This window comes from Oncorhynchus kisutch, linkage group LG24 (genome assembly GCF_002021735.2).
Source record: "Oncorhynchus kisutch isolate 150728-3 linkage group LG24, Okis_V2, whole genome shotgun sequence".
Classification (NCBI taxonomy): domain Eukaryota; kingdom Metazoa; phylum Chordata; class Actinopteri; order Salmoniformes; family Salmonidae; genus Oncorhynchus; species Oncorhynchus kisutch.
In genome coordinates, this window is record NC_034197.2 from 15,084,278 (window position 1) to 15,108,680 (window position 24,403).

A 24,403-nucleotide genomic window follows, 5' to 3' on the forward strand; every position below is an offset into this window, starting at 1 on the left:
CATGGGATCGCCCGTGCCAAAGCTCAACAAGACAGACAGGGTATTCTCAGTCTCGCCATTGCCACTGGGTCTTTGTCTCGCCAAATGGCAGGTGTTACAAACACTTGAAATATTCCTTTCCATTTGATCTACCTCTAACGCGCTGATCACACCTTTTAGCGGTTCCCTGCTCCGGAGAGCAAAACACACCACAGGTTGAGCCCCCAGCCACGTCACTCGAAGAGCCCGCTTCCTCTGAGAGGAGGATACACACAAAAAACAAATCGAAACAATTCCACTTCTTGAAACTGTCAAAGATCGAACAATTACCAGTTTGTCCTTTACCCAGCTTGACACAACATATGGGTCGGCCAAAAAGCAGGAATCCACTGTTTCCAAAAATCTCACTCCTACCAAAATCTTCTCTGGTAGGATTCTCAGGGCAAACATTGGAAGACTCTACCACACCTATTGCCGCAGGTAGGCCCACAACATCCTGGACTGGGTTAACTTCAGAGCGCTAACCATTGCCGACTGACTCCATTTCATGATCATCAAGGTTCTCAAGAGAGCATGAAGACCTATAAGTAAGATTACGGATTAATCTGTTACCAAATGTGTCACACAGAAAACAATCAGCCTTGCTAGTCAACATTTTAAAGGTGGAGGGAACCACAGGGCAAGGTAACATACAATGCTGTGGAATTTTTATTTTATTTATTTACTTCACCTTTATTTAACCAGGTAGACTAGTTGAGAACAAGTTCTCATTTGCAACTGCGACCTGGCCAAGATAAAGAGTAGCAATTTGACACATACAACAACACAGAGTTACACAAGGAATAAACAAAACATACAGTCAATAATATAGTAGAACAAAAGAAAACAGAAAGTCTATATACAGTGAGTGCAAATGAGGTAAGTTAAGGAAATAAATAGGCCATGGTGGCGATGTAATTACAATATAGCAATTAAACACTGGAATGGTAGATCGGCAGAAGATGAATGTGCAGGTAGAGATACTGGGGTGCAAAGGAGCAAGATAAATAAATAAATACCAGTATGGGGATGAGGGAGGTAGACACCTGTTTACAGGTGGGCTATGTACAGGGCAGTGATCTGTAATCTGCTCTGACAGCTGGTGCTTAAAGCTAGTAAGGGAGATGTGAGTCTCCAGCTTCAGAGATTTTTGCAATTCTTTCCAGTCATGGGCAGCAGAGAACTGGAAGGAAAGATGACCAAAGGAGGAATTGGCTTTGGGGGTGACCAGTGAGATATACCTACTGGAGCGCGTGCTACGAGTGGGTGCTGCTATGGTGACCAGTGAGCTGAGATAAGGCGGGGCTTTACCTAGCAGAGACTTGTAGATAACCTGTAGCCAGTGGGTTTGGCGACGAGTATGAAGCAAGGGCCAACCAACGAGAGCGTACAGGTCGCAATGGTGGGTAGTATATGGGGCTTTGGTGACAAAACGGATGACACTGTGATAGACTGCATCCAGTTTGTTGAGTAGAGTGTTGGAGGCTATTTTATAGATGACATCACCGAAGTCTAGGATCGGTAGGATGGTCAGTTTCACGAGGGTATGTTTGGCAGCATGAGTGAAGGATGCTTTGTTGCGATATAGGAAGCCGATTCTAGATTTAATTTTGGATTGGAGATGCTTAATGTGAGTCTGGAAGGAGAGTTTACAGTCTAACCAGACACCTAAGTATTTGTAGTTGTCCACATATTCTAAGTCAGAGCCGTCCAGAGTAGTGATGCTGGACAGGCGAGCAGGTGCGGGCAGTGATCGATTGAAAAGCATGCATTTAGTTTTACTTGCGTTTAAGAGCAGTTGGAGGCCACGGAAGGAGAGTTGTATGGCATTGAAGCTCGTCTGGAGGTTAGTTAACACAGTGTCCAAGGAGGGGCCAGAAGTATACAGAATTGTGTCGTCTGCGTAGAGGTGGATCATTGAATCACCAGCAGCAAGAGCGACATCATTGATGTATACAGAAAAGAGCATCGGCAGGCAACAGGCACTCCGATTTGACACACTGAACTCAATCAGAGAAGTAGTTGGTAAACCAGGCGAGGCAATCATTTGAGAAACCAAGGCTGTCCAGTCTGCCAATAAGAATGTTGTGATTGACAGAGTCAAAAGCCTTGGTCAGGTCGATGAATACGGCTGCACAGTAATGTCTCTTATCGATGGCGGTTATATGATGTCGTTTAGAACCTTGAGCTTGGCTGAGGTGCACCCATGACCAGCTCTGAAACCAGATTTCATAGCGGAGAAGGTATGGTGTGATTCGAAATGGTCAGTAATCTGTTTGTTAACTTGGCTTTTGAAGACCTAAGAAAGACAGGGTAGGATAGATATAGGTCTGTAGCAGTTTGGGTCTAGAGTGTCACCCCCTTTGAAGAGGGGGATGACCGCGGCATCTTTCCAATCTTTGGGAATCTCAGACAATACGAAAGAGAGGTTGAACAGGCTAGTAATAGAGGTTGCAACAATTTCGGCAGATAATTTTAGAACGAGAGGGTCCAGATTGTCTAACCCGGCTGATTTGTAGGGTTCCAGATTTTGCAGCTCTTTCAGAACATCAGCTATCTGGATTTGGGTAAAGGTGAAATGGTAGGCGCTTTGGCGGGTTGCTGTGGAGGGTGCCGGGCAGTTGACCGGGGAAGGGGTAGCCATGTGGAAAGCATGGCCAGCCGTAGAGAAATGCTTATTGAAATTCTCAATTATAGTGGATTTATCGGTGGTGACAATGTTTCCTAGCCTCAGAGCAGTGGGCAGCTGGGAGGAGGTGCTCTTATTCTCCATGGACTTTACAGTGTCCCAGAACTTTTTTGAGTTAGTACTACAGGATGCAAATTTCTGTTTGAAAAAGCTTGCCTTAGCTTTTCTAACTGCCTGTGTATATTTGTTCCTAACTTCCCTGAAAAGTTGCATATCACGGGGGCTATTCGATGCTAATGCAGAACGCCACAGGGTGTTTTTGTGCTGGTCAAGGGCAGACAGGTCTGGCGTGAACCAAGGACTATATCTATTCCTAGTTCTACATTTTTTGAGAGGGGCATGTTTATTTAAGATGGTGAGGATGGCACTTTTAAAGTCAATGTCAATGAGACAATTATGTCACCTTTAAAATGATATCCTGCTATTATCCATATGTCTAGACTGCTAGTATATTAATTTCCGTGGTTGATTTTACTATAGGGTTGTTTTTATTTATTTTTCATCTCCACATCCAATAGGAGCCTATGGTTCTAACAATGACCTTAGCCTTAAAATGCTTTTGGGAAACCAGGCCCTGTTCTGTTTTGGAACAAGCGCAACAACATCAGGGATTCATTTCCAGTCTATCTTGTATGTCCAATGGATTGAGACTCCCCACTGGTTTTTTAAATGATGGGAGCACTAAACGAATAATGGAAAATACATTTCGATGAGTGGCATTATGGACAGTACACCCTCTCAACATTCAAATCAGCCAAGAATACCAAAACTCTTCCCAATGTTGGCATTGTGTAATCCTCAAAAAGGTTTGGTTTTGAATCCCATTTGGTCTATCACCTGAATTCCTCTATACTGGTGTCACACACTCAAACAATTACTACACAGCTTGATGAATCCTATTGAAGACAAGTTGGGCTTGTGAATGCAATAATATATTTGTGAAAAATTGATGAATCATCTAAAAGCATAGAGGAAAATCTATCTGGCTACTCAGAGTAGACTCTAGATCAGGGATGGGCATGGATCAATTTCCAAAACAAAAAGAACGGAACTCAGTCGGGGTCTCAACTTACGTTGAGAGTTAGAATAGAATACACAAGGTGCAATTTCAATATTTGGTGTTGCATCAGTTTCTCATGTTATGTCAGTCAATATTTCAAACACACACACAAAATTATGAGACATCCAAAACCTGTTCAATAAAACACTAATGGGGCCTCCCAAATGGCGCAGCGGTCTGAGGCAATGCTTCTCACAGATCAGGGCCTATACCCGGAAGTGAGGCTGACCGTGACCCTGAGCTTCTCCGTGAAGGCTCTCCATACCCGTGATGTGAATTGGGGGCCACGGTCAGAGACAATGTCCTTCGGAAGGTCATAATGCAGTAAGACCTGCTGGAACAGTGCCTCAGTGACCTGGAGATCACTAGGGAGATCGGAGAGAGGGATAAAACAACAGGATTTGGAGAATCTATCCACAACCACCAAAATGGTGGTGAAACCGTCAGAGGAGGGGAGATCAGTGACAAAGTCAATGGATAGATGAGTGTAGGGACACTGAGGCACGGACAGGGGAAGGAGTTTCCCTGCTGGAGCATGCCAGGGGTGATTTAGTTTGGGCACACACAGAACAGGAGTTGACGTAGTGAAATGCGTCCTGCGCCAAGGTGGACCACCAATACCTTTCGGAGAGAGATAGAATAGTACGGCTGATCCCTGGATGTCCAGCAACGACAGCTTTGTGCTCCCAAGTTAGAAGCTGATCCTTTATCCCTGTGGGAACGTATATGCGCTCAGGAGGACAGGTAGTGGGTACGGGTGCCCTCCCCAGAGTCTGGTGAATGTCCACAATCTACATCCCAGATCACAGGGCCTACCACTCGAGAGGGGACGAGAAAGCAGATCCTCCGGCATTCGGGTGACCAGTCCATGATTCTAGTCCTCGACCATGAGATGGTGGGGTTATGGCGTTGAAGCCATGGGAGGCCGAGGCTGATCTTGTGAGCTTTTGCACTAATGATGAAGTAGGGAAAGTTTTCCTGATGAATGGACTCCACGGTGAGGGTGAGTGGTGTGGTGATGTGTGTAATGGTTCCGGATCCTAGTGGCCGATTTATCAAAAGCTTGAAACGGAGAGTGGGTATGAGGTAATGTTCAGAGAGGAGGCAAGGGTCTGGTCAATCCGTGGCACCGGAAGATGGGATACTCACAAGTGCTCCAGAAGGTGGAAGATCACGTGACTGTCCCTCTGCTCTCATGGATCCCGAGTTGGTACGTACCGGACACTGCTGAAGCTGGTGCCCCCCTTGACCACAATAGGGCCAGAGCCCCAGCTGTTTCGGTCTGCTTCGCTTAGCTGTGGTTCAGGCTCTGATACAGAGTGGTCACTGAGGGAGGGAGAGAAGAGATGAGAGTACCAACTCTCGGGCCTCCCGGGTGGCGCAGTGGTTAAGGGTGCTGTACTGCAGCGCCAGCTGTGCCATCAGAGTCCCTGGGTTCGCGCCCAGGCTCTGTAAAAAATACTTTAAAAAAAAAGAGAGTACTCTCCCGAATTAGGTTATCCAGACAGATGGCCATCACAAAGAGTGCATCCAAGGAGAGGTTGTCATCTCGACAGGCCAGTTCCATCTGGACCTCCTCGCACAGTCCTCTTCTGAATAGTGTATGGAGCGCCGGCCCATTCCATCAGCTGGATGCTGCTACTGTCCGGAAGGTGAGCCCGTACATGGCAGCGGTCTGGTCATCCTGCCGTAGTTGGAATAGCCGCTCATCCCCCTCTCTGCCCTGCGGCGGATGATCAAAGATACCTCTGAACAGAGGCATGAATCCCTCACGATACCAGCTCCTCCTCTCCTCTCTCCCAGACGGCCGTAACCCACTCCACCTAGTCAGCAGGGAAATAACCGTGACAACCTTGGACCTCTCGGTGGTGGGGGCTGCCATTTGGCCCGCAAATTAGAGGGAGCGCTGGAGTGGGAAGCCACGGCATTTAGATGGGGTTCCATCATATTTATCCGGGAAGGACAAACGGGCATCGCTGACCTGGGTGGACTGCTGAATGGACTGGTGTGCTGGCTCGCTGGGTCGACTGGTGGCAGAGTATCCTCCACTAGTTGAAGGAAACGCCTCTCGGGTATGTTCGAGATGTTGAAGATCGCAAAGAACCTCTCCATAGCCTTCCCCAGTTGTGTCAGCTGGTCGTGATGTGGACGAAGTAGGTATCTCTGTTCGTTGGCCCGTCTGGGAGATGTCCTTATTTCCTGCTGCTTCCATTTGTCGAGGCAGTATTCTGTAACAGAGACGCTGCGATTCGAAAAGTAAGTGCAGGAGGGGAGTTTAATAATACAATAAACATGGAATGATACAAAACCAGAGTAGCATCTGGACATGAAACACAAATAATACTGCCTGGGGAATGAACCAAAGGGAGTGACAGATATAGGAGAGGTAATCAGTGAAGTGATGGAGTCCAGGTGAGTCTCACAATGAGGCGCAGGTGCACGTAACGATGGTTCCAGGGGTGCGTAATGATGGTTGTCAGAACCATTGATTAGTAAACCGGCGACGCCGAGTGTCGGATAGCGGGAGTAGACGTGACAAAAATAAAATAAATAAAACATTAAGGCCAAATTCTACCTTGATAAATGGACTTTATATTTTGGAGGTCAAATTTACAAAGGATATTACAATTATAACATAGGCATCCTGAAATGCAACCACACAAGTGATCAAATAGCCTTATTTGCTAATTCATTTAATGAATTGCTCATTCTAAATCAGTTGTTTTTCTAAGAGTCTATAATCAAAATATTAACGTTTACTACTATAACTGCATACAAACTGTCTAAATACTTTAACAAGGGGGCACTAACTGAGGTAACATTTCTCTTGTACAACATTAAATCTCGTTAAAATAGGAGGCTGCTGAGGGGAGGACGGCTCATAATAATCGCTGTAACAGAGTGAATGGAATGGTAACGAACACATGGAAACCATGTGTTTGAGTTTAATACCAATCAATTTATTCTGTGCCAGCCAGTACTAAGAGCCTGTCCTCCCCAATTAATCACTTCATTAAGAAGTGACATCATTCAACAATGTTCAACTGCATGGTACTTAAACAGGCAAGTAATCACATTATTTTAGATCTGTATTTTGTTGTTTTTTAAAGTCAGGTGGGGATCGTCAAGCTGACCAACTTAAAATAAAGTTGGAAAACTAGTACTTATCTAAATTATACTTTAACCCATAGAAATATACAATCTATTAATTTCATGCACACCATTTGGTCTCCTGTCCTTCAACATATGAGGAGCAGAGGCCATTTTGAGCAAAAAAAACTCAATCCCGTCAAATTCAACCCCATCACGTTTCATTGTAAAGGGGTAGTAAACCTGGGACAGGGTTGAGTTATTTACTTCATTTATGAATATTGCATCTACACAAATGAATTATTCAATATAGTATACATTATATCTGGTTTATATTCACTTATAAAACATGCTGTAATGTGTTCCATGTGAACACAAAATATATTTTAAGGCAGGTAGCCTAGTGGTAGGAGAGTTGGGTAATGCTCTTAACTTCAGTTGTTCCTTTAAGTGACTCTAGAGCCTAAATTACTTAAGGATTATAGTGTATACATGTATATATTCTAAGAATATTTGATTTAACGTTATCCATTGAAACATCTAGGGAATGATGGCACCCACATCAGCAGCAGAAAGAGAAAGGCAGTGTCGATCACGTCAAAATGCTGACCCAGGAAATACCTTGAGAGAGAGAGCATCAGAGATGGAAAATAAACGTTGAGGCAGAGAAAAAGAACAAGATCAGTGATGTAAGTGAGAGAGACCAGTGTCAGAAAGGTAAACATAGGAGAACAGCATACAAAAGAAGCATGGAGAGGAAAGGATGACTGAGGAACTTGACCCTCCATGAGACAAACACCTTGTGAAGAGTGCCGATGTTGAACTTGCGATGGAGGTGATACCAAGCCCGATAAAAGCGGTGCCCTCCATCAGGAAATACACCAGGTCATCACCCTTGCTCCTGGTGAGCTGATGTCTGGTGATGTCAGCTGCATTTGTTCAACAAAGGATGTAATCTGTACATGCTTTAACACACATCACTTCAGTTTCAGGCAGAAGGGCCTGGCTGCTCCAGAACAGCCAGCCAATGAGGAAAATCCACAACCTGTGGACGAAATCCAGTGGGTAAATCCACGTCTTCTTGGGCAGTGGTGTGTTGTGGAATATGATGCTGACCTTTATCCAGGCATCATCTTCGGCACGGATGAAATTAGTGTACAAGTGAAATGTAGGCATCGTGTTGGACCAAACAGATTTTTATGGACTTCTCGAGACGACATCCACTGGCATCAGTTTGATGAAGTCCTTGAGATGATTCCACCCCCACAGCGTGTGACATCCCGCCACGTACTGTAGAGGTTGAGAGAGATGTGTGGGCCAGACTCTCAGGAAGAGAACCATGAATGAATGAATATGGTGCTCCTGAGGAGAAGGATCGTCATGGTGACACTAACATTCTAAATGCCCTTCGAAGATATTTCTACAGTTTGATGACAAACTTTTCTGATGGAACCTGTTGAATGTTTATAATTACTCTAATGCCTGATGTGTTTTTATTTGTTTCAATATTTACTGCTATAGGCCTATCAAATGTAGGGCAGATTATTCTAAATATATGAAATGTCCTTATTACATTTCATTGCATACAATGAAATGCAATGTTTCGGGGTAAGTCTTGGAGGGATTTCGATAGTAAACTAAACTAGTTTATATGGAAACCGATGTGTCTCTTCAACACCGTTACTGTATTCAACCCTGTCACATGACAATATTTGTTAAATAAAATGGCAAAGATGAATAAATATGAATTGAATGTTTTCTGAGCTCAGTCTGAAATGTTAAAGACAATCCCAAGAATATTACATTTATGTTAAAATATTGAATTGAAAGCATTTTTTTATTTAAATGATGAGCCCGCTGACACCGAGGTAAAGTTGGTTTTATATTCACATATTTGGACATTCAACAGACATTCGCCAAAATCCATTTAAAATTGTAAAAATCAATTTAAAAAATTGATTGTCACAAATACATAAAAATAGATATGGTTTATTCTATAAATGTCTAGCATACTTTTGTTTTGAATTTTTAAAAAACAGTTTTGATTTGATACAAATAGATAATCTATAAGATGCCATTAAAAGTGGCATAAATCAATAACTAATTCACCGTTTGTCACAGAAACATTAAACTAGATATGATTTATTCTATAAATGTCTAGTATACTTTTACAACCTTTGTTTTGAGGAAAAATTCTTGTAATATTTGATATTACAACACTGATGTGTGATACCTTTTATATCAACACATAGGTTTTTTGCAAATGTATGCCTCTATTACTACATGATTTATATTGCCTGAATACTCAACCATGATTAACACCTCAGTTATGTGTGCTTCTGTCAGGGTTGTGGTCAAATGCATGTCATTTAAAGTCAATTTAGCAATTGAACAAAAATCGAATTAAATTTGAAAATGTTCCTAATTGCAAAATTATGTAACAGAATTTGGGATTTCCAAAACTGTAATTCACATGTAAATAAACATATAAATAATATGTTTTATGTTTTAATAGTGCAGATAGAATGCGCTGTGTGCCAGAGATGGTACCATTCAGCTTGTCTGGGGATGACAAAGAAGGACTTCAGCAAAGCCAAAAGAGGAAATGATTGGAAGGGGCCTCTTTGCTGTTAATTTAGAGACGTATAGATAAATGACTGTTGTGCCTTGTAACTACTTTAAAATGTGGAACTGTTGCACTAAAAATGCAAACATTGATTTGGCATACAATGTAAGATTGTAAACATTGTCTAACTTCATATAGAACAAATTGCAAATGGAATTAACATGAACATTTCTTTACAGTTATTGCAAATAAATGCATATTTTCACTTTTTTCTGCGACAATCACTGAATCAGTCATCTTTAAATGCAATATTTGAGATTTTATGCATTTCTATCAAATCAAAACTGGAATTTCTACACAAAGCAAAGGTTGTAAAAGTATACTAGACATTTATAGAATAAATCATACCTAGTTTGTTGTTTCTGTCATAATCAGTGAAAACGTTATTGGTTTATATAGCCTTATTAAATGCATTTTATAGATGTTATGTATTTCTATCAATCACAACTGGAATGTTTACTCAAAAAAAAGGTTGTAAATAAAAATGTGTGTTTTCTTGAAGGTTTAATATGTACTTAATGTTGTGAAGTGTTCAGAAAATGCATTTATTCTCGTAAAGTATATATTTTTTTAAGTATTACAGCAGCCCAAGAATAACCCTCCTATTGCAGTAAATGTGCTCTTTGTTTGATTCTCTGGCTATAACAGTGATATGGAACAAACTTACTATTTCTGCGACGAGAATAATTCCTTTTTGGGTCTTGCCGTAACCCTTCAGATTTTCCAAGCAGCCCGCATCCATATCAGCCATAACTAACTTGAATGTAACGTTATAGTTCACCAACTAATTATAACGGCTCTATTTCCCTTTGCAAGGTTGCAGAACTCAACGAAGACAACTTTGTAGCTAAATTAAATTCAGTAGAAAAAATGCGGACTGATGTCTTCTCACCAAGTTGTAACTATTTCGAATGAATGAGTAGTGGCACCTCAACTTCCTGGATTTAGCAAAACTAGGTCAACAGAATAGGAAAGTGCACTTTTAGAAATTACTCCCTTTTTTTTTATATGTTAATATTTTTTAATATGTTAATATGTTTTTTTTTTTTGTTAGTCACATCTGTGAATGTGGAATGTGTTTTGTTGGTTGATTGAAAAACAGGAAAACTTAAGAAAACTTTAAATTGAAAAAAATAAATGACTCCCTTGAAGGAGGAAGTAAACACGAGCAAACGGACTTCACCATTCCACCAATGCAGATTTGCCACCAATGCTCCATATTGGACATATCACTACACTCTACTCTGTAAACTGGTCCTCTCTGTATACCCGTTGCAAGAACAAAACCTGCGGGCTCTCCTTCACCGCAGCCAATGTGAGTAAAACGTTTAAATGTGTTAACCCTCGCAAGGCTGCCGGCCCAGACGGCATCCCTAGCCGCGTCCTCAGAGCATGTGCAGACCAGCTGACTGAGGTGTTTACGGACATATTCAATCAATCCCTATCCCAGTCTGCTGTTCCCACATGCTTCAAGAGGGCCACCATGGTTCCTGTTCCCAAGAAAGCTAAGGTACTGAGCTAAACGACTATCGCCCCCGTAGCATTCACTTCCGTCATCATGAAGTGCTTTGAGAGACTAGTCAAGGATCATATCACCTCCACCCTACCTGACACCCTAGACCCGCTCCAATTTGCTTACCGCCCCAATATGTCCACAAACGACGCAATCGCAATCACACTGCCCTAACCCATCTGGACAAGAGGAATTCCTATGTAAGAATGCTGCTCATCGACTATAGCTCAGCATTTAACATCATAGTACCCTCAACTCGTCATTAAGCTCGAGACCCTGTGTCTCGACCCCGCCCTGTGCAACTGCCTCCTGGACATTCTGATGGGCCGCCCCCAGGTGTTGAGGGAAGGAAACAACATCTCCACCCCGTTGATCCTCAACACTGGGGCCCCAGAAGGGTGCTTTCTCAGCCCTCTTCCCACATGCTTCATGTGGACAGCGACTCTTCAACCTCAGGAGGCTGAAGAAATTTGGCTTGTCACAAAAAACACTAAAACCTTTACAGATGCACAATCGAGCATCTTGTCGGGCTGTATCAGGCAGAGACAGCAAGGGCGGTTTGTTGCTCCAGAGCCTTTCCGTTCACCTTCACACTCCTGGGCCAGACTACACTCAATCATATGACCCACTGAGGAGATGAGTCTTCAGTAAAGACTTAAAGGTTGAGACCAAGTCTGCATCTCTCACATGGGTAGGCAGACCATTCCATAAAAATGGAGCTCTATAGGAGAAAGCCCTGCTGTTTGCTTAGAAATTCTAGGGACTGTAAGGAGGCCTGAGTCTTGTGACCGTAGCGTTCGTGTAGGTATGTATGGCAGGACCAAATCAGAAAGATAGGTGGGAGTAAGCCCATGTAATGCTTTGTAGGTTAGCAGTAAAACCTTGAAATCAGCGCTTGCCTTAACAGGAAGCAAGTGTAGAGAGGCTAGCACTGGAGTAATATGATCAAATTTTTTGGTTCTAGTCAGGATTCTAGCAGCCGTATTTAGCACTAACTGAAGTTTATTTAGTGCTTTATCCAGGTAGCCGGAAAGTAAAGCATTGCAGTAGTCTAACCTAGAAGTAACAAAAGCATGGATTAATTTTTCTGCATCCTTTTTGGACAGACTGATATTTGCAATGTTACGTAGATGGAAAAAAGCTGTCCTTGAAACAGTCTTGATATGTTCGTCAAAAGAGAGATCAGGGTCCAGAGTAACGCTGAGGTCCTTCACAGTTTTATTTGAGACGACTGTACAACCATCAAGATTAATTGTCAGATTCAACAGAAGATATCTTTATTCCTTGGGACCTAAAACAAGCATCTCTGTTTTGTCCGAGTTTAAAAGTAGAATGTTTGCAGCCATCCACTTCCTTATGTCTGAAACACAGGCTTATAGCGAGGGCAATTTTGGGGCTTCACCATGTTTCATTGAAATTTATAGCTGTGTGTCATCCGCATAGCAGTGAAAGTTAACATTATATTTTCGAATGACATCCCCAAGAGGTAAAATATATAGTGAAAACAATAGTGGTCCTAAAACGGAACCTTGAGGAACACCGAAATTTACAGTTGATTTGTCAGAGGACAAACCATTCACAGAGACAAACTGATATCTTTCCGACAGATGAGATCTTAACCAGCCTCTAGCCTCCAGTATTTATGCTGCAGTAGTTTATGTGTCGGGGGGCTGGGGTCAGTTTGTTATATCTGGAGTACTTCTCCTGTCCTATTCGGTGTCCTGTGTGAATCTAAGTGTGCGTTCTCTAATTCTCTCCTTCTCTTTCTTTCTCTCTCTCGGAGGACCTGAGCCCTAGGACCATGCCCCAGGACTACCTGACATGATGACTCCTTGCTGTCCCCAGTCCACCTGGCCATGCTGCTGCTCCAGTTTCAAATTCCACCTGACTGTGCTGCTGCTCCAGTTTCAACTGTTCTGCCATATTATTATTCGACCATGCTGGTAATTTATGAACATTTGAACATCTTGGCCATGTTCTGTTGTAATCTCCACCCGGCACAGCCAGAAGAGGACTGGCCACCCCACATAGCCTGGTTCCTCTCTAGGTTTCTTCCTAGGTTTTGGCCTTTCTAGGGAGTTTTTCCTAGCCACCGTGCTTCTACACCTGCATTGCTTGCTGTTTGGGGTTTTAGGCTGGGTTTCTGTACAGCACTTTGAGATATCAGCTGATGTACGAAGGGCTATATAAATAAATTTGATTTGATTTGATTTGAACCAGGCCAGAACTTGTCCGTGTAGACCAATTTGGGTTTCCAATCTCTCCAAAAGAATGTGGTCATCGATGGTATCAAAAGCAGCACTAAGGTCTAGGAGCACGAGGACAGATGCAGAGCCTCGGTCTGACGCCATTAAAAGGTAATTTACCACCTTCACAAGTGCAGTCTCAGTGCTATGATGGGGTCTAAAACCAGACTGAAGCATTTTGTATACATTGTTTGTCTTCAGGATGGCAGTGGGTTGCTGCGCAACAGATTTGAAGTGAAGTGCTGCTGGGTGTGGACTACAGACCCCCTCCAAACTAACCATATGCCTAGAAAGCCAGAATCCCGGAGTCGCCTCTTCAATGTTTGATTTTGATTTGGATCTCTTTAAGTCCCCATTTGGACTAATCTTCCAAGAATACTTAAACATTAAAATACAATTTATAATACAAACACATTTTCACATATAACACACTATTACAAACATAATGACCCAATAAATACTCATTCTACTATAGTCCCACAACATTTCTATGTATTATATTTAAATTGTTTTAAAATAATGTTTAAATGTATATATTAAAAGGTTTCTAGTTCTCAGTTAATTTATTCAATTTCTTTATTGCTCTAAATCTAAATGTTCTTTTGCCCATTTCTATTTTCTGTCTGGATAACGCATAGATGGTGGACAATCTATTCCTAGTATTTACGGAATGTCTGTCTCTTACCAACTGAATACCGTTGTGAATAGAACTTGGCCGTTTTAAATGATGTATATTATTAAATAAAATAAGCATGTTTTTTTCAATTATCTTGTCGATTGATGACCAACCAAGAACACTAGTCATGACTGCAACAGAAGAACCATATCGCCACCTTAAAACAATCCTTGCTGCTTTATTCTGTGAATTCTGCAGCCTCCTAACTTCACTTGATGATGTATTTCCCAAGACCACCGAACAGTAGTTCACCTGACTCTCAATTAATGCTTGTGTTATTTGCTGAAGAATTTTTCCTGGTAAATATTTAGCTATCCTTCTGATTATGCATGCTGTTTTTATTTTTTTACATAGATTAGTTATTTGAGACGACCATGATAAGCAGTTGTCTAGCTGCACTCCCAGTAGTTTGGTTTCTGCCACTTCTTCAATTTGTACTCCTCCCATACTTTATTGTATCCCATGCTGTTTTGGCCTTTTCCTAGTTGAACAACCAAAGTTATGTTGGTCTTTCTTGGTGTTTAAAACAAGTTTGTTTTAGAAATCTCACTCCCTGATATTCTCCAAATTTCCAGGTAAAGCCTGCTGTACCCGTTTAACCGATTGTCTTGCTGCATAAATTGTAGTATCATCTGCAAATATAGTAGCTTGAGTTTCAACTAAGGCATAGGGAAGGTCGTTGGTATATATATATATAAAGAAGTGGCCCAAGGCAGCTGCCCTGCGGTATTCCACAGTTTAACACGAGGGGAAGAAAATGAACCATTGATATAGGTGAACGGTTTCCTGTCAGTTAGATATGACTGTACCCAATTCAACGCTACCTCCTTAAAACCATAATGCATTAATTTTGTCAAAATTATTTAATGATCCACTAAATCAAATGCTGCACTAAAAGCTAAAAATAGTACACCCACAAACTTGCCATTATCCATAGCATTGAGCCACTGGTCAGTCATGTCAACCAATGCAGTGGTAGTGGAATGGTTTTTACGATAAGCATGCTGATTGGCTGTAATCAGATCATTCTTTTCCATGTACTCCCACATTTGTCTACTCACAATACCCTCCAATATCTTACTGAGTGTAGGGAGTAGACTAATTGGTCGACTATTGGCAGGAGTAATGGGTTCTTTGCTGTCTTTCGGAATAGGACACAGATTCGCATACATTTGCAAACATCCCCTTTTCCAGTGACCAATTAAATATGTATCTCAGTGAAACTGCAATCTGGGGAGCAGCACAGTGAAGCAATAAATTGTCCATAAGACCATAACCTGTAGATTTACCATCAGGTAACTTGATAGGTTTAACACCTCCTCCACTGACACTGTTTGCAGATTAAAAGAGCAGATCTTGTTGCTCATAATATGATCATCAATCCATTGGACAATAGTTTGTTTGGAAGAATGTATGTCTACATTGTTGCTCAGTAATTTAATTTTCTGTGTAAAAAAATCTGCAAAATGATTGGCAATATCAACTAGTTTTGTTATTATTCTCCCGTCAACCTCCACACTAGATGGGCATGATGAGGTAGATGTACCAAGTAAGCCCTTAACTGTGTTCCATACCTTTTTAGAATCATTTTTACAATTAATAAAATCATTGTTGTAAAATAACTTTTTTCTTTCGATTCAATTTAACTGCATAATTTAAATCATCCTCTAGATAAATCAGCTCCCAGGTACAGCAGCCAAATCATTTAGAAATAGCTCATGATTAAATGTTTTCCTTTGATTAAATTTCTTTTGACCACAATCCTAGTGGGTTTCTTTGGAACCTTGGTGTTCATGGTTATGGTCACAATATTATGGTCTGTCCAGCCCACTGGCATTGATCTGGCTTTTAAGCATTGCAATGGTATATTACAGAAAATCAGATCAATGCACGTGTCTGAACGATGACCAAACATAATTGAAGATCTAGTAGTAACATTAACCATTTGCTTCAAACCACAGTTCTTGGCATATCTCATCAAATTTGTTCTATTCAAATTATTGTGATCCTTCCAATTTATATTAAAATCACCCAAGATAAATACATCTCTGTTGCCATCTGTGGCCTGGTCAAACCCAGTACATAAGTCATCCAGATAGGACACCGTAGAGCTAGGAGGTCTATACACACATCCTACCAATATGGGTGCCTGGTGAGGCAGATGTACTTGAGCCCATAGTGCCTCTATTTGACCTACATTAAGGTCATCCCTTCTCTTAAAAGGTACAGGATTCTGAATATACAGTGCTACACCCCCACCATTCCTATTCCTGTCCCTTCTCAGTAGACTAGATCCTTGAATGTTCATTTGCCCATCATTTACAGATGCATCTAAATGCGTTTAGGTCAAAGCCAAAATATGAATATTATTTATGTTGACCAAGTTAAAAACCTCATGTATTTTGTTAAGAAGGCTACATACATTAACCTGAGCTATATGCAGCCCTTTCCTTATCAAGTGGAGATCAATAGAGCATGTATTCGTTATAGTTGAAGTTTTCATGATCCACTACAACACACAAACTCAGATTTGAACATGAAATTAAAATAGCCAGGGAGTTACTCTAGAGTCCTGATACAATTGCCCGTTGATATAAAGTTTATCCATCACCATGGAGACTTGTTGATTCAGGCAACGCTTTTCCTTCATGATGGGAAATAGTTTTTTTCTCCTTTCATTGATCTCAGTGGGGAAGTGATCATTTCAAAATCAGTGTTTCTGAGTTCTATCCCCGTGTTCTTCGTCATTTCCTTTTGCTTAAATGTATCAAAACGTGCAATAATATCCCGTGGCCTATTTCCAGAGGCCTTACCTATTCCATGGACTCTGGAGAAAGTGGCATAACGCACAACATCAGTGGGCAGTTTTAGTTGAGTTGACAAAGTCTCAGACTGTGTCCTCACAGCCTCTGCTGTTGTCATTCTCCGGGATCCCTGAGAATATTAGATTGTTCCGCATTGATCGACACTGTACATCAAGCAAGGTTTCTTTACGTTGTTTGTTCTCCCTTTGCACCTCCTCCACCTTTCTATGAATAGAGTCTACAGTACCTTTCAGTGCCATGTTCTCTTTCCTTAGATCATCAATCTGACGTTGGCTGAATTCAAAACTAGCACATAATGCATTGATGTCCTCTCGCAATATAGCCAAGATATCAAGTTTGGCAAGCCTTTCATCGATGGATTTTAACAAGTCAACATCCATATCAGTAAACCTCTCCCCACTCGCGCCCTCTTATGGTTTGGTTCCATCGTTGATACATCGTTGATACATATTGGCCAACCTGGTTTGGTTTTGTTGGTTGTCCTTAACAATGCTTGAATCTTCCAAAACCAGCAACATGTTTCTTTGAGTTCGTAAGTATCTCTCGTCAATGAATCGTTTAAGCTCTTCAATGGATTCTGAATCATCCAGCGTGTTTACAGGCAGAGTTAAACACACAAACAAACTGTTCAGCCGCAACTGAAAACCGATGAAAACCTTGTCAGCTTGTTAATGTTGACGTTGAGACTGGTGTTTTGAGAGTACTATTTAATGAAACTGCCAGTTGAGGACTTGTGAGGTGTCTGTTTCTCAAACTAGACACTCTAATGTACTTGTCCTCTTGCTCAGTTGTGCACTGTCGGCTCCCACTCCTCTATCTATTCTGGTTAGAGCCAGTTTGCGCTGTTCTGTGATGAGTAGTACACAGCGTTGTACGAGACCTTCAGTTTCTTGGTATTTTCTCACATGGACTAGTCTTCATTTCTCAGAACAAGAATAGACTGACGAGTTTCAGAAGAAAGTTATTTGTTTCTGGCCATTTTGAGACTGTAATTGAACCCACAAATCCTGAAGCTCCAGATGCTCAACTAGCCTAAAAAAGGCCAGTTTTATTGCTTCTTAAATCAGAACAACAGTTTTCAGCTGTGCTAACATAATTGCAAAATAGTTTTCTAATAATCAATTAGCCTTTTAAATTGACAAACTTGGATTAGCTAACCCAACGTACCATTGGAACACAGGAGGGGTGGTTACTGATAATGGGCCTCGGTACACTTATGTATATATTCCATAAAAAAAATCTGCCGTTTCCAACTACAATAGTCATTTACAACATGAACAATGTCTACGCTGTATTTCTGATCAATTTGATGTTATTTATTTGGACAAAAAAATGCTTTTCTTACAAAAACAAGGACATTTCTAAGTGACGCCAAACATTTGAACGGTAGTGTACATGTAAATATTACCTTAGTTACCTCTACATTGACTGTCACGACTTCTATCGAAGTAGAAGGGAACTCCTCTCCCTGTTCGGGCGGCGCTCAGAGGTCGGCGTCGCCGGTTTACTCGCCGCCACCGATCCCTTTTTCCTTTTCTGTTTGTTTTGTCTGTGATTTCTTTTCACACTTGGTTTCATTTGTGTTTAATTATGTGTGTATGAGGGTAATCTGTTGCCTGCCTTAGTTCTTGCGGGATTATACTTGTGGTTGTTGTGCTCGTTTGTATTTGATGTTTGTTGTTTTCACGGTTACGCACGTGTATTTAAAGTGTCTGAACTGTGTTTGTTCCTCGGTGGTGCGGTTGCACGAGTTCTGAGTATCTAAAGGGTAGTTTGGGATTTTTTGTCTGTGCCATTTTTGTATTGGTGGACTACATTATTAAACACGCTTCTCAGACATCCCTGCTCTCCTGCGCCTGACTCCTACACCTCTCAACGAGACGCACGCTATCACATTGACTCGGAACCAGTAACCCCTGTATATAGCCCCGCTACTATTATTTTACTGCTGCTCTTTAATTATTAGTTACTTTTATTTATATTTTTTACTTAAACCTTGTTTTTCTTAACTGCATTGTTGGTTAAGGGTTTGTAAGTAAGCATTTCACTGTAAGGTGTATTCGGTGCATGTGACAAATAACATTTGATTGCATTGCATTGCAGTGGGTGGAGTAAGGAGTCCCGAACACTGTATTAAACCCGTTGCCCAGCATAAGAGACCCATCCATTACATTTTTGCAGACTCTTTTGAATAATTTAAATAACACATTTATTTTTCATTAAAAGTGTTTCCTTAAATATAGGCTACACACTATCATTCAACATACCAGTATTTGTGTAAACTTTCCAAATAAATTTGGTAATAAATAGTACAATATTAAAAGTGAAATAAATGAAATGATCCATCAAATGTGGTTGCAGTGCTGTGAAAAACAGTTGTACTGCATTAGAGTGCCATATTTTGATGTTGATATTCCCAAAGTTTAGCATGTCTTTGCATGGATGCTCTTATCCGTGATCGTGCTGCCAGCACAATATACTGTTGCTAGGAGAACGGTAATGGCTGGGCCGTAGCTTTTTACTTACTTTACATTTTTATTGCCGTTACTTTCAGGAATTCCACACTGTAACAGAGCAACAGTTGTGGCAAAACCACCCTCCCCTCGCCCACCCTACCCATATTTCTAGAGAAAAGTTAAATATAGGGGGGGTGAGGCTGTTTGCGCAGGAGGGTTGTTTTTGCTGTTGCTCTGATTCACTGTTAGTTTGGGATTACTGAAAGTAACAGTATGTGTCATTCAACATGGTTTCATGTCTAGTGGGTAGAACCGGAAAGCACTAGACCGATCTACCCGATGCGGTTTTTGTGTGACAAGTCTCTGCATTGGCAACAGCGTCGACTATGTTCTTGACAACTAGAACTGCCTACTGATAGGCTACTGGTAGGCCTGAAAGTTGCGGGCAAAAAGTTACTTCCCGTACGTGCCGAACAGTACTGTTGGCGAATACTTGTCTGGCACATACGAGAAGCCTGTCACACCCTGACCATAGTTTGCTTTGTATGTTTCTATGTTTTGTTTGGTCAGGGTGTGATCTGAGTGGGCATTCTATGTTGTGTGTCTAGTTTGTCTGTTTCTGTGTTTGGCCTGATATGGTTCTCAATCAGAGGCAGGTGTTAGTCATTGTCTCTGATTGGGAACCATATTTAGGTAGCCTGTTTGGTGTTGGGTTTTGTGGGTGATTGTTTCCTGTGTTAGTGTTACACAGGACTGTTTTCGGGTTTTCCCCCCACTTTGTTGTTTTGGTTATGTGTTCAGTTTTCTAATTAAAAAACCATGGACAACTACCGTGCTGCATTTTGGTCCTCCTCTCCTTCGACACAAGAATCCCGTTACAAAGCCACTTTATAGCGCGCACCTTTCTTACCCAGGGGGATGTGAGCAGTTGTTTTCAGAGCAAACAAGACTGGGAACAGCTGCCGCTATGCTTAGGGATGTATGACACATTATCTTTTATAAAATGTGTTATTTCACTTAGGCCTGCTTTGCTCTATGCAGAATAGAGTAGTATAGAATTGGAATAGGAATATAATAAAACTGTTTATTGATTGTTCATTAAACCCAAGTATTGGTCGATTTACAATAATTCCTGTATTTATTCCCAACAGTTGAGATTTTTTTAAACTATATTAAAATAGCTTTGAATATTTTATCATCACTGATTATGAAAAAACATTAATTGAGTTTCAACTGTAGAATTCTGGAAACAGATATCATGCCATCATGTGGCAAAGCAGCAGAACTGCATGCGTTTAGGAGGTGGTGACGTGTGCCATGTGATGTAGACTAGCCTAGTAGTCGGCCTGCTTAATTTATACCCTCAGTGAACCTCATAATGAGCTCCGGGCACTGCTGAACATCAGCACATAGAGTACAACTGTGTTGTTTATTGTTTGTTCATTAATGAGAGGTCAGAGGTGTTGAGGCCTTTGGGCCCAACAAGTGGCGGGAGTCTTTGAAGCCCCATTTGAGGCTCCCGCTGTTCAATGACCATCCACTGGTATTTTCTACAAGAAATCTGCCTCAAGAAATAAAAGCTTCTCCCAAGTGGGTGTGACACCTACTCCCGTTGCCTGCTGAACTGCTGCTTGGATTCCACCTTGCGTTCTGTTCACTGTCTGCCCTGGCCTGCCTCCCCCTGTCTGGTACTTGTATTCATGTTACCTGATGAAATTGCTTTACAATATGATCTTGTTGCCATCTAATGCACATTGAGATGTCATAAATCAACACTGCAGAGTTCTCCCTGTCCTCTGCCGTGCCCTGATTGTATTACTGCTGATGATATCTGGAAATGTGCATGTACACCCTGGCCCATCTACTGTCATTAGCCCCAATTCTGACTTGTGCTCTGATATCCGCTTCACTGATTTCTGTTCTCGTAAAAGCCTGGGTTTTCTGCACATTAACACTAGAAGCTTATTACCTAAAATGGATCAATGGAAAGTGTGGGTTCACAGCTCCAATCCAGATGTGTTGGTCATTACTGAGACATGGTTAAGGAAGAGTGTTTTGAATGCTGATGTTAACCTTTCTGGTTATAACTTTTTTGGCAACACTTCCAAAGATGAGGGAGTAGCAATCTTTACCAAGGATCACCTTCAGTGCTCGCTTGTCTCCACCAAGTCTGTCCCCAAACAATTTGATTTGCTGGTTTTAAGCATTAAACTTTCAAATAGCTCTTTGTTGACTGTTGTTGGGTGCTATCGTCCTCCATCAGCTCCGGCCTGTACCCTACCTGCCCTAAGCTCTCTCCTGGCCCCTTACACTGAGTCTGAATTTGTCCTGCTAGGTGACCTAAACTGGGACATGCTTAAACCACCTGACCAAGTCCTAAAGCAATGGGACTCCCTAAATCTTTCTCAGATTATTACCAATCCCACAAGGTATGACTCCAAACACCCAGAAATTGCTACTCTCCTCGATGTTATCCTCACAAATAATCTTGATAGGTATCAGTCTGGTGTTTTCTGTAATGACCTTAGTGATCACTGTTTTACAGCCTGTGTTCATAATGGCTACTCAGTGAAACGACCTGTTGTGATTTGTCGTAGACGCTTGCTAAAAAAATTGATTGAGCATGCCTTCCTTCATAAATTGGCCTCTGTAAAATGGTATAGAATCAGCTTTATCCCCTCTGTTGAAGACAGTGGTATTGTTAACAAACACGCCCCCATTAAGAAAATTAGGATTAAAAACAGTTTCAGCCCCTGGTATGACCGTGTTCTTGCAGAGTTACTCCACCTCAAGAATTGTACTTGGCGAAAAGCTTGGCAACCGTACACTCAGGCTGACTGGCTCTCGTTCAGGCAAATGAGAAATAAGTGCACTCAGGCTCAAGTTAGTTACTTTAAGGAGCAGTTCTCTCTCTGTGGGTCTAACCCCTTAGAAGTTCTGGAAAACGGTTGGAGAATAAACCTGGAGAATAAACCCTCCTCCTCACAGCTGCCCATGTCCCTTAATGTTGATGATGTGGTTGTTACTGACAAGAAGTACATGGCTGAGCTCATTAATCACCACTTCATTAAGTCAGGATTCCTATTTGACTCAGCAATGCCTCCTTGCCTGTCCAACATTTCCACATCCCCCACCCCTTCTAATGTGACTATCCCAGATGCTTCTCCCACTTTTTCCCCTGGGCCTACAAAAATTCTCCCTGCAGGCATTCACTGAGTCCGAGGTGCTAAAGGAGCTCCTGAAATTTGAACTCAAAAAACCATCTGGGTTGATGGTTTAGACACTTTCTTCTTTAAGGTTGCTGCCCCTATCATCGCCAAGCTTATCTCCAACCTTTTTAACCTGTCCTTCCTTCCTGGGGAGGTTCCCATTGCTTGGAAGGCAGTCACGGTTTGTCCTTTATTTAAGATCAAGCTGATACTAACTGCTAGATTTGAATGGTGCCGAAGAACATGGCTGACGTTTTACATTCTCTCAACCAATGGTGCTATTTTGTTAGTTTTTTTTAGTTTTGTGTAACTTGTTTTTTGACTTATTTTGTACATAATGTTGCTGCTACCATCACTTGTGACCCAAAATAACTTCTGGACCTCAGAGCGATTACTCACCGCGGACTGGAAGAAACTTTTTCCTTTAACCTTTAACGAGTCCAACTAGAAGGATATCCTGCTTTCACTGGAACAGGCCCAGATCCCCGTCATTTGCTTGAAGAAAAGATGCAGGAAAAGGGGTCACAGATCGGGCTGCCTTCTGAGAATCTGTAGGCAAGCGAGTAAACTCCCACTGCCATCCGTTCTTCTTGCTAGCGTGCAATCATTGGAAAATAAAATTGATGACCTACGATTAAGATTATCCTACCAATGGGACATTAAAAACTGTAATTGTAACGGCGTTCTTCGTTTGTTGAAAGAGAGGACCGAAATGCAGCGTGGTGGTTAATCATGATCTTTAATGAAGAAAACGGCGATACATGAGATAACTTATAAATACAAAAACAACAAACGGAACGTGAAACTTATTACAGCCTATCTGGTGAACACTACACAGAGACAGGAACAATCACCCACGAAAGACAAAGCGAACTCAGGCTACCTAAATACGGTTCCCAATCAGAGGCAACGAGAAGCACCTGACTGCTGATTGAGAACCGCCTCAGGCAGCCAAGCCTATACAACACCCCTAATCAGCCGCGATCCCAAATACTACAAACCCCAATATGAAACACAACACACAAACCCATGTCACACGGCCTGAACAAATAATTAAAGAAAACACAAAATACTAAGACCAAGGCGTGACAGTAATATCTTATGTTTCACCGAGACATGGCTGAACGACGACACGGCTAATATAGAGCTGGCGGGATTTTCCATGCACCGGCAGAACAGAGAAACCACGTCTGGTAAGACGAGGGGTGGGGTTGTGTCTATTTGTCAATAACAGCTGGTGCGAGGTATTGCTCGCCTGAGGTAGAGTACCTTATGATAAGCTGTAGACCACACTATCTACCAAGAGAGTTCTCATCTATATTATTCGTAGCCGTCTATTTACCACCACAGAACGAAGCTGGCACTAAGACCGCTCTCAACCAACTCTATAAAGCCATAAGCAAAGAAGAAAATGCTCACCCAGATGCTGCGCTCCTAGTGGCCAGGGATTTGAATGCAGGCAAACTTAAATCAGTTTTACCATATTTTTACCAGCATGTCACATGTGCAACCAGAGGAAAGAAAATCCTAGACCACTTTTACTCCACACATAGAGATGCATACAATGCTCTCCCCCACCCTCCATTTGGCAAATCTGACCATAATTCTATCCTTCTGATTCCTGCTTACCAGCCAAAACTAAAGTAGGAAGAACCAGTGACTCGCTCAATACGGAAGTGATCAGATTACGCAGATGCTTCACTACAGCACAGTTTTGCTAGCACAGACTGGAAAATGTTCCGGGATTCATCCAATGGCATTTAGGAGTGCACCACCTCAGTCATCGGCTTCATCAATAAGTGCATTGACGAGGTCGTCCCCACAGTGACCGTACGTACATATCCCAACCAGAAGCCATGGTTTAGAGGAAACATCCGCATCGAGCTAAAGGCTAGAGCTTCCGCTTTCAAGGAGCGGGAGACTAATCCGGATGCTTATAAGAAATCCCGCTATGCCCTCAGACGGACCATCAAACAAGCAACGTGTCAATACAGG